At 49.3% G+C, this 11,667-nt stretch overlaps 1 protein-coding gene across 1 annotated transcript in view; it reads right to left on the reverse strand.

Annotated features, from left to right (window-relative positions):
- The window catches only part of MYORG (myogenesis regulating glycosidase (putative)), a 78,852-nt gene extending 69,508 nt beyond the window's left edge, over window positions 1-9,344 (reverse strand). The window contains exon 1 of the mRNA XM_048503284.1: window positions 9,211-9,344. The gene's annotated coding sequence lies outside the window, so the exon portion shown is untranslated. The remainder of the gene's footprint in view (window positions 1-9,210) is intronic.
- Between the last annotated feature and the right edge of the window lie 2,323 nt (window positions 9,345-11,667).

The raw sequence follows: 11,667 nt of genomic DNA on the forward strand, positions 1-11,667 counted from the left end.
GACTGGATGGCCATCGGTCAGGAATGCTTTGATTATGTGTTCCTGCATTGCAGGGGGTTGGACTTGATGGCCCCTGGGGGTCTCTTCCAACTCTATGATTCTATGACTATGCTTGGGGCTATGATTCTAATGTTTCGCCATTTTCCGAAGCATGGGGAGAAACCTTTCTTACAGTGACCCGCCTCTGAAGATGCCAGCCATAGACATGGGCAAAACGCTTGTAGAAAGAACAACCAGACCACGGCCATGCAGCCCAGAAAACCCACAACAGCCACAAGGTGGGTTTCTGTAAGAACATAAGAAGAAACCAGACCGGTGGTTCAGACCAAAGAGACCTGGCCCTAATGTGCCTGAATTTTTTTTTTGTTTCACATTTTTAAAAATGTGAAAACCACAGAAGTCCATAACAATAACCCTTACAAAAGAAAACAGGGGAAAGAAAGAAAACTTTTTAAAAAAATATATCCACCAAAAGAGACATACATAAAGCAAAAAGAGACAACAATAGTGACGGGTTTAGACAGATGTTTCTCTAAATGGTTTCCAAATATCTAAAAATAAATTCGTACGAAATTGCTGCCCCAAACACACTTCTGCTTTCCTGCAAGGTTCTACACTCCGGGCAGGAAGCAATCAAAGGGATTAAAATGCCAGGCAACTACTATATAGATGCCCTCACTAATTTGATTATGCAACGTCAGTGTTACATACATATGCTAAAATGGGTGGATTCCATTCAATACATGCAAATCACACTGGCTAATTGCACCCTGAACACTTGTTCACCTATGCAAATGGAGCAGCAGTGGCGTAGGAGGTTAAGAGCTCGTGTATCTAATCTGTAGGAACCGGGTTTGATTCCCGGCTCTGCCGCCTGAGCTGTGGAGGCTTCTCTGGGGGATTCAGATTAGCCTGCGCACTCCCACACACGCCAGCTGGGTGACCTTGGGCTAGTCACAGTTCTTCTGAGCTCTCTCAGCCCCACCGACCTCATAGGGTGTTTGTTGTGAGGGGGGAAGGGAAAGGAGATTGTCAGCCCCTTTGAGTCTCCTGCAGGAGAGAAAGGGGGGAGATAAATCCAAACTCTTCTTCTTCTTTCTCCCACTCTGGACATTCCACAGGTATATATACTCCACTCGCTTTACTACCATCAGATCCTCTGAAGATGCCAGCCACAGACGCAGAATCAATCAACAGAATGTGCAGAGCGTAGCTCACAGGAAGAACTTCCTGACTATCAGTAGAATGCGCTACCTTGGAGTGTGTTGGACTCGACGGCCCTGGAGGTCTCTTCAAACTCTATGATCCTATGCTGGTGGATCCTGGGGAAGGCAGGGTTGGGGGAAGAAAGGGACCTCCGTGGGGTACCATAGCATATAGCGAAGCAGCCATTTTCTCTTGGGAAGGTGATCTTTGCAGCCTGAAAATCAGTTATAATTCTAGGATACTTAAGTCCCAGCTGAAGGCTGACAGTGCTAAATCTATCTCCAGGGTGGCTAGGAGGCAGGAGACTCTACAGCAGTGGTGGCGAACCTTTGGCACTCTAGATGTTATGGACTACAATTCCCATCAGCCCCTTCCAGCATGGCCAATTGGTGGCGAACCTTTGGCGCTCCAGTTGTGATGGACTACAATTCCCATCAGCCCCTACCACCATGGCCAATTGGTGGCGAACCTTTGGCGCTCCAGATGTTATGGACTACAATTCCCATCAGCCCCTTGCAGCATGGCCAATTGGTGGCGAACCTTTGGCACTCCAGATGTTATGGACTACAATTCCCATCAGCCCCTTCCAGCATGGCCAATTGGTGGCGAACCTTTGGCGCTCCAGATGTTATGGACTACAATTCCCATCAGCCCCTTCCAGCATGGCCAATTGGTGGCGAACCTTTGGCGCTCCAGATGTTATGGACTACAATTCCCACCAGCCCCTTCCAGCATGTGGCCAATTGGTGGCTGAACCTTTGGCGGCTCCAGATGTTTATGGACGAGCGAATTCCCATCAAGCCCCTTCCAGCATGGCCAATTGGTGGCTTAACCTTTAGCTCCAGATGTTATGGACGACAATTCCCACCAGCCCCTTCCAGCATGGCCAATTGGTGGCTTAACCTTTGGCTTCCAGATGTTATGGGACTACAATTCCCTACCAGCCCTTCCACCATGGCCCATTGGTGGCGAACCTTTGGAGCATAAGATGTTATGGACTACAATTCCCATCAGCCCCTTCCAGCATGGCCAATTGGTGGCGAACCTTTGGCGCTCCAGATGTTATGGACTACAATTCCCATCAGCCCCTTCCAGCATGGCCAATTGGTGGCGAACCTTTGGCGCTCCAGATGTTATGGACTACAATTCCCATCAGCCCCTTCCAGCATGGCCAATTGGTGGCGAACCTTTGGCGCTCCAGATGTTATGGACTACAATTCCCATCAGCCCCTTCCAGCATGGCCAATTGGTGGCGAACCTTTGGCGCTCCAGATGTTATGGGCGGACAATTCCCATCAACCCTTCCAGCATGCAGCCAATTGGTGGCCGAACCTTTGGCTCAGATGTTATGGACTACAATTCCCATAAGCCCCTTCCAGCATGGCCAATGGCGAACCTTTGGCACTCCAGATGTTATGGACCACAATTCCCATCAGCCCCTTCCAGCAGGGCCAATGGCGAACCTTTGGCACTCCAGATGTTATGGACTACAATTCCCATCAGCCCCTTCCAGCATGGCCAATTGGTGGCGAACCTTTGGCGCTCCAGATGTTATGGACTACAATTCCCACCAGCCCCTTCCAGCATGGCCAATTGGTGGCGAACCTTTGGCACTCCAGATGTTATGGACTACAATTCCCACCAGCCCCTTCCAGCATGGCCAATTGGTGGCGAACCTTTGGCGCTCCAGATGTTATGGACTACAATTCCCATCAGCCCCTTCCAGCATGGCCAATTGGCCATGCTGGAAGGGGCTGATAGGAATTGTAGTTCATAACATCTGGAGTGCCAAAGGTTCGCCACCACGACTCTACAGCATGAAGGTCTGTTGAGATCCATCCCCAGACTCTATCCTCCCAAGAATTTCCCAACCTGGCAACTCTAACCATACCTCAGCTGGTGGAGAACACACAACAAGGCCTCCATAGATGACTGTAAAGAAAAAGAACCTTAATAATAGCATCTCGTTGGTTCATACTAGTCATTGAAAGGTGGAATCCAGTGATTGAAAGGTAGAATCCAGTGTTGAAAGGTGGAATCCAGTGACTGATGGATCTTCCCCTCCCCAAACCCCAGTCTTCACCCTCAAACCTCCAGTTATTTCCGAACCCAGAGTTGGCAAGCCGACACTGCGTGGTGCACGTTTTGCAAGCCGCATAACCCTCTGCCTTGATCCTGGATGCAGGTGGTTTGCCTGCTGACCAAGAAACACAGTCCGGACACAAGAAGAGGCGGCATTCGTCATTTGCAAGGGGTGGCGATGCGTTAGCACCTGCAGGCGCCAAAAGAAGGCGTCACGAGGGAGGGCCGGCGTTGCTCCTGCCGGGGAAGGTGACCAGACCGAGCAGTCAAGGTGACTCCCGCCTCCCTCTTCATTATCCACGCCTGTTTACACTGTCCGGGCTCTCCTTTGCAACATCTCTCCTTCCAAAAGATTTTGCCACAAATTGTGACTCCACAAGCCAGGAACAAGAAGCAGCTGTGTAGTGCAACAATTCCCATTTGCAGACGGGGGGAAAAAACGAGCAAAAAGAAAGAGAAAGAAAATAAAAAGATAGCAAGTCACCCATAGCCTTCTACTCCCAGGGGATATGTAGGATAGAAAATGTTGACAGAGAGACGTTTTTTCTCTCTTTCTCACAATACCAGAACCAGGGGGCATCCATTGAAAATGCTGGGGAAGAATTGCCAGGACTAATCCCGAAACACTTCTTCCATGGCGATGTGATTGGTGTTTACGGAAGATCTCGACCACAGGGAGGTGGTGATGGCCACTCACCTGGATAGCTTTAAAAGGGGCTTGGACAGATTGATGGAGGAGAAGTCGATTTATGGCTACCAATCTCGATCCTCTTTGATCTGAGATTTTGCAAAATGCCACTAACAGAACCTTGGGTGCTTTCGGGGGCTAACAACGCGATGAGGCCATTGCTCACATCCTGCATGTGGAGCTCCCAAAGACACTGGTGGGCCACTAACATTAGCTTGGTGCTACTGGACTAGATGGACTCTGGTCTGATCCAGCTGGCTTGTTCTTCTGTTCTTCTGTTCTTAGGAGGGTCAAAAATTGTACAGTCCTGTTCTCCAGTTGTATGCAGAAGAATTGGTATTCAGCGATGTGTCCTGTGTCTTGGTGAAGATCTGCTGACGAGTTCCCACAGCAGCACAGCTTTGCTGTGAGAACATTTGGAATTTTGACATGGGTGGTGAGGACCACCCAAAATGACTGCCCCAGGAGGCGGAGCCAAATGAGTTGCCTCCACCTTAGAGTGAAGAAGGAAAACCTGGAAGGGGAATGGAACCACATATGAACTAACAAAAGTCCAGGGACTTACATGCCCTCCTGATCCTCCAGTGGAAAACCCTTTCATTGTAATGAGAGCAGCCAGTAACAAATCCTGTCTTACAATTTATTTTGTTTTTATTTTATTAAGTTTCTCTACTGCCACTCCCCTCTTGGACTCAGGGCGTCCTGAACTTACGCCGAGTAAGAATGCCGGTCTATTAAATTGAATAAATGATGTAATAATTAAGCTGTAGGTTTTGAAAGCAAGGTTCTAGGACTGTGGATTGCAAAGCAATCTGGAAATGTAAGGTCAATGCCTGGAGAAGGCTCAGGGGGCTGAACAGTGGCTGGACACAGCATGCAGATGCCACAACGACTCTGCAGGGCTCCGCAGCTGACTGCTTTGTTGGCAGACAGGAGAGTTTCACCCAAATTCCTCTGACCAAAGTCCACGCGAGTCTTATCCTTGTAATCCCCCCATTCCCGATTATAACCCAGGTTTAAGAATCACAGAAGTGGCTTATTTTTCCCTCTTTCTTCCTGCCGATTTCCCCGCTGCCTACAAATATTTATCTTTCACGTTTCTATCCTGCCAAGGACCTCAGGACTGGCGTACATGGTTCCGTTCTGCCTTACGTCATCCTCACAACAGCCTTGCAAAGTAGGGCCCAAGGTCCATAAGTGACTTTTGTACAGGGATGGATTTTGAACTCGGGTCTCCTCCATCTGACTCTACCCAATATAGGCTCTCTTAAGAAGAAGAGTTTGGATTTATATCCCCCCTTTCTCTCCTGCAGGAGACTCAAAGGAGCTGACAAATGCCTCCTTGCCCTTCCCCCCTCACAACAAAGAAAGACTCTGTGAAGGTGGGGCTGAGAGAGCTCGAAGCTGTGACTAGCCCAAGGTCACCCAGCTGGCATGAGTCAAAGCACTCCTGATAGATGGCCATCCAGCTTTTGTTTAAAGGCTTTATCGAACAGGGCGCCATCACACTTGAGCCAGGGCGACATGGCGAGGGAGCGGCCTCGAATCCCTTCACCGTCCCCCACCCGCCCTGGAACACCTGGCCCCACCTACGCCTTGCACGGCACACACCTGGGGTAAGATACTCCCTTCCCCACAAAATCGCCACATGCTCTGAGGCAGTACATTCCGCATGAACAGCCCTGGCGGTCGGGAAGTTTTTTTTCCTGATGTTTGGGTGGAATCTCTTTTCCTTCCCGGTGAACCCATTACTCCTGAGTCACGGTCTCTGGAGCAGCAGAAAACAAGCTTGCTTCCTCTCCAACATGACAGCCCTTCAAATATCTAAACATGGCTATTATCTCACCTAGCAAAGAGTATTGCTGGAAACAGGGCCAGAGCCAAACCTGATCTGGAAAGGCAGATTTTAAGCACAGCTTGTCTCTACATAAGAAACATAAGAACATAAGAACAAAGCCAATGGATCGGGCCCAGAGTCCATCTAGTCCGAGACTCTCTGCTACTTTCGCGGTGGCCCCACCAGGTGCCTTTGAGGGAGCTCACCTGCAGGAGAGGTGAAAGCAATGGCCTTCTGCTGCTGCTGCTCGAGCACCTGGTCTGCTAAAACATTTGCAATCTCAGATCAAAGAGGATCAAGATTGGTAGCCATAAATCGACTTCTCCTCCATGGAAATCTGTCCAGCCCCTTTTAAAGCTATCCAGGTTAGTGGCCATCACCACCTCCTGTGGCAGCATATTCCAAGAAGCTACCAATCTGCGTTAGCGTGAAGAAGTGTTTCCTTTTATTAGTCCTAATTTCTTCCCCAGCATTTTCAATGGAGTGCCCCTGGTCCCTAGTATTGTGAGAAAGAGTAAAATTTCTCTCTGTCAACATTTTCTACCCCATGCATAATTTTGTAGACTTCAATCATATCCCCCCTCAGCCGTCTCCACTCGAAACTAAAGTCTCTCTTCTGGACCACGTGCCATAATCACAGCCTTCGCACCTGGTTCTCCGCATCCTCCAAGGATTACAGGGGGAAATGGTGGACGGGGAAATAAGAGGCTTCTCTGCACATTTCAGCCCACCTATTAAGAACATTACAGTCATTTAATGCCCAGGACACCTAATTAGAACGAGACAAGACTCTGACAACCTCCCGTCCAAACTTCTTGACTTAAAACAAGCCACAAGCAGCGGTGGGATCCCAAAACTTTTAGTAACGAAAGGTTCCCCATGGTGGTGGGATTCAAACTTTAATGGCGTGGCGCCAATAGTAAGGGCTGGGCGGAAGGAACTGCGATAGAAGCGTGTGCAGGCATTCGAGGGCAGGGCATTCCTGAAGCTGAGGGACTGTGGCAGGGCGCGGCAGCTGCGCCGGTCCTTAGGCGGAAGCGAATGCGCGAAGCGCCCAGGCTGCCAAACGCCGATTGCACCTCCTGCTAGACTGCTTCAAGTTCTGGCGTGCTGCACCTGCTGAGGAGAATTAACTTAAGCAAAAACTCCGCGTGGCAAAATCGCCTATTGGCAACTTACCTGCGGCACACACAAATAATTGGTAACCTACTCTCGAGAACCTGCAATGAGAACCTACTGGATCCCACCTCTGGCCACAGAGGTATTGTGATAACACGTGCAACCGAAGCAAGTCACAATCAGGGGGTACTGGAGGATCAGGCCCTGAGCCGCGGTAAAATATAGTCAAGAGGCGATGAGTGGCATGCAAGTGTTTAACTCAGCAGGGGAATGGTGACACACACACACACGCAGAGTCTGCCAAGAGTGTTTCCCACTATAATCCCCAGAGGCAGGCAAGCTCAGGAATCCACAGGCGAAGCTCCAATCGCTTGGGACTGTAGCAGCGCTGGCAGGTCTGAGAACTGCTACAATACCTGAAGGAAATGCAGTGAATTAACAAGGTGAAGTGAGGGAGCGGCTCGAAGCTTGAGCCACTGCCTATGGGAGCGTTATAGGAGGCATTGCAGGGCCGTCCCCGCTTACAGCAGTGGCGTGGGAGGTTAGAGAAACATATCTGAAAATCTGGAGGAACGGGTTTGATTCCCAACTCTGCGCCTGAGCTGTGGAGAGCTTATCTTGGAAATTCAGATTAGCCTGTGTGCACTCCACACCGCGCCAGCTGGGTGACCTTGGAGCTAGTCACAGCTTCTCGAAGACTCTCTCAGCCCCACCTACCTCACAGGGTGTTTGTTGTGAGGGGAAGGAGCAGAGATGTATACCCCTTGCTGAGTCTCCTGCAGGAGAGAAAGGGGGGATATAAATCCAAACTCCTCCTCCTCCTCCTCCTCCTTCTTCTTGCGACAAATGCCTTGCTACCAAACTCCACGTGGAGTTGGGGGGGCAGAACAAAGCCGACTGGCGTCAACTGCACCTGCCCCCCAAACTGTACAGGAGTTTGGGGGCGGGGGCACACAATTTTGCTATTAGGGCGCACCTAGGAGGAGCCCCAGGTGCCGTCTTGCACAGCTACATCCCAAGAGAACAGCCTTCTAAATCTCTTTCTGCACTGCTCTTGCCTGCCCCCCTTTGCTGTGCCTGAATTCTTCCTGTAGCTAAAAACCACAAAAGGATGTCACGGGATAATACCAAGCTAGGGAGCAGGTGGGTTAGGGGGAGCCATCGGCTACAGCCAGAGGTGGGCTGAGGTCTCTCATCCAGTGGAGGTTCTATTGGTGACCCAGCAAAACCAGAGGACAGACGCGAGGTCACAGAGCCTCGCTAACACTCCAAGGCAGTGGTGGCGAACCTATGGCCCTCCAGATGTTCATGGACTACAATTCCCATCAGCCCCTGCCAGCATGCCCAATTGGCGCCAAGGGATATCTCAATTGGAGTATAAGATTAGGATCCCAGAAAGTCCCGTTCAAAGGCCTCCCTCTGCCGTGAAGTGGTTCACAGGTGGAGCCACCAATCTTGCCCCCTCTCAGCCCTAACATAGTCCTGTATATTATTCCTGTATAGATATGTTTTATTTTATTTTATTTGTGCATTTATTTCATTTTTCGATTTCCCATCTCCGCCCTCCCCAAAGGGCTCAGGCGGCCGAATTAATAACTAATCATAAACAACAAAACGTAATCAATAATATCACCATAATAAACAATAATCACTGACGCATAAACTAACTGGCATGAATAAACATCAGTAATCATTACTTGCTGTAATATGCATAGATGAATGACAATGGCCGTTATGATATGCAAATCACACTAGGCAAACCCGCTAGGAGAAAGTGGGAACGAGAAGCATAAGTTAAATGAATAGGTAACCTGTCTCGCAGGGTTGCGTGAGGATTAGCTAGAGAACAAGGCAAGTTGGTTTTGGGTCCCCAAGAACGGAGGGGCATAAACAAAGTCAATAAATAAAATGAAACTTTTAAAAACTTTTCTCGAGCTAGGCGATTCTGATCATAATGATGAAATTATAAGAACATAAGAACTAGCCTGCTGGATCAGACCAGAGTCAAAATCAGTGTTAACGCTCTGCTACTACTTCGCGGTGGCCCACCAGGTGCCTTTGGAGACTTCGCATGCAGGAGGTGAAAGCAATGGCCTTCTGCTCGGCTGCTGCTCCTGAGCACCTGGTCTGCTAAAGGCTTATTTGCAATCTGAGATCAAGGAGGATCAAGATTGAGTAGCCATAAATGGAACTTCTCCTCCATAAAATCTATCCAAGCCCCCTTTAAAGGTAATTATCATTATCATTAAAGAAAATTAGGCTATCAGAATGCATTTACCCCAGATCCGTTCCTGGCTGTTCTTGGCAATCGTACTTCCATCTCATGAGACAAACCCAACGCTCTGAGTGTAGTAAGGGCTGTGCAGACCACCCCGAGGAACATCACAGGAGGGAGAGCCAGCTTGCGCAGTTCTGTGGATGAAATGAATGACAGAAGCATACAAGTGGATGCTTGCCGTCCTTGGCTACTGCTCGCAAACGTTTACCTTCCTTTTCATTTACTCTAAAAATGCGGCGGGAGCGTCTGTTTATAAAAGCGATGCCGGAGTGTTGCATTTGTCCCTTACTATAAGAACACTTAAGAGCGAACCTGCTGGATCAGACCAGGAGTCCATCTGGTCAACATTCTGCTACTCACAGTGGCCCACCAGGTGCCTTTGGGGCTCACCTGCAGGATGTGAAAAGCAATGGCCTTCTGCGGCTGATGCTGCTCCTGAGCACACCTGGTCTGCTAAGGCGGTGCAATCTGAGATCAGGAGGATCAAGATTGGTAATGAGAGATCGAGCTTCTCCTCCATAAATCTGTCCAGCTTTTAAAGCTATCCGGGTGAGAGTGGTACATCGCCTCCTGTGGCAGCATGTTTAAACCAGTCACGCGTTGCGTGAAAAAGTGTTTCCTTTGATTGATCCTAATTCTTCCCCAGCATTTTCAATGGATGCCCCCTGGTTCTAGTTCTACCACTATGGTGGTAAAGGAAGGGATTTTAACCCGGTAAAGCCACCTCGAGGATTAGAAGGCATTGACATCACGAAGGCCAGCCAATCTGCATCGGGAAGATTAACATGATAGCCAATGACATTTTGTTTTGAGGATTTGAGGTCTGGAGAGAAGAAGAAGAGTTTTGGATCCCCCCCTTTCTCTCCTGCAAGGAGACTCAAAGAGGCTTACAATCTCCTTTCCTTTCCTTTCCTTTCCCTCCCCTCCCCTTCCCCCCACAAGAAACACCCTGTGAGGTGGGTGGGGCTGAGAGACCTCCAAAAAAACTGCGACTAGCCCAAGGTCACCAGCTGGCGTGGAGTCCAACCCCGTCACCCAGCTGAGTCCAAAAGGACCTCTCTTTCTTTGCGTACAAGAAAGAAATTCTTCCTTTCTTGCCTCAGGACGCTGCAAGAGAAGAAGAGTTTGGATGTAACCCCCCTCCCCTTTCTCTCCTATAAGGAGACTCAAAGGGGCTTACAATCTCCTCCCACCCCGCCCCAAAAACAAACACCCTGTGAAAGAGCTCCGAAGAACTGTGTGAGTAGCCAAGGTCACCCAGCTGTGCGTGCTGGAGTGCACAAGCTAATCCAGTTCCCCAGATAAGCCTCCACAGCTCAAGTGGCAGAGTGAGGAATCAAACCCAGTTCTCCAGATTAGAGTGCACCTGCTCTTAGCCACCACACCACGCTGGCTCTCAGTGCTATGTTTGGATAATGCAGGGAGGGTTCCAGAGCAGCCCCCCCCCCCGCCTGCACTAAAGATATTGTAACCCCTATGCCCAGAATGGGTTGGCCCAGAATGGGTTGACCCAGTAGGGGTGAAGCTTCCGGGCAACAGAGAGGCTGCAAGAGCTCTTTGCAGAAAAACAAAGGCTACCAGACTGGGACCTTGATTTCTATAAGCCCTTAACACCTTGTTAAAGGTAATTTCAATATTGTTGGGAGCTACTGGGAAGGTAGTTGTTGTTTTGCTGTGTTGTAAATGTTGGAGTTTATTGTTCAGGGGTTTTCTTTGTGGTTGTAATGGGTGAGGGATTCTCCTGGAGACCTTCATCATGTTTTTAACCTGTTCATCAAGCGCAAGGTCTTCAGGAGCCAACCAACTTGCAAAGAGATTTTGGACTTGAAACGTATCAGTAGACTGTAAATAGAAGGACTTGAAATGCAACCTGAACAGGACCTTGAATTGTAACGTTAAAATGTTGATGTTTAAAAGTGTTAATTGTACAGAAAAGTAAACCATTTTGTTGTTTAAAAATTGTTGTTGCAACTCATTCCAAGTACTGCCCCACAGAACCCACAAGCTGAGGTTACAATATCACACCTGATGCGTTACTTCTCTCTCTGTACTCACTACATAGCAACTAGTTTGCTGATGTCCAGCTACGCAACACCTTCTGACTTTTAGCCTCTGAGTAGCTCAGCCGGCCTTCTATGTTTGCCATCTGTCCCGGGGAACCGAGTCCTGCCTTGCCTCTGCTTCCAAAAGAGATCCCAGGTTGAGAGGCAGTCGGCTCCCAGGCTAAACGGGGAAACTAAACCAGGAATAGCTCTGACATGCCCTTGCAAAGTCGCCGAGCTGGGCGAGTCCCCAAAAAGTCCCTGAGTGTCAACTCCGCGCAAGGAGGGGACAGCGATTCCGGGCAAAGGACCCCGGAATAAAACTGGGTCAGTTTCTATAGGTCATGCCAACGTGGAGGGTTTTAAGGGGTCAGTCGGGTCTTCCGAAGGATCTGGCAAACAGGCAATTCCCACA

Source organism: Sphaerodactylus townsendi, linkage group LG07, assembly GCF_021028975.2.
Source record: "Sphaerodactylus townsendi isolate TG3544 linkage group LG07, MPM_Stown_v2.3, whole genome shotgun sequence".
Lineage (NCBI taxonomy): Eukaryota > Metazoa > Chordata > Lepidosauria > Squamata > Sphaerodactylidae > Sphaerodactylus > Sphaerodactylus townsendi.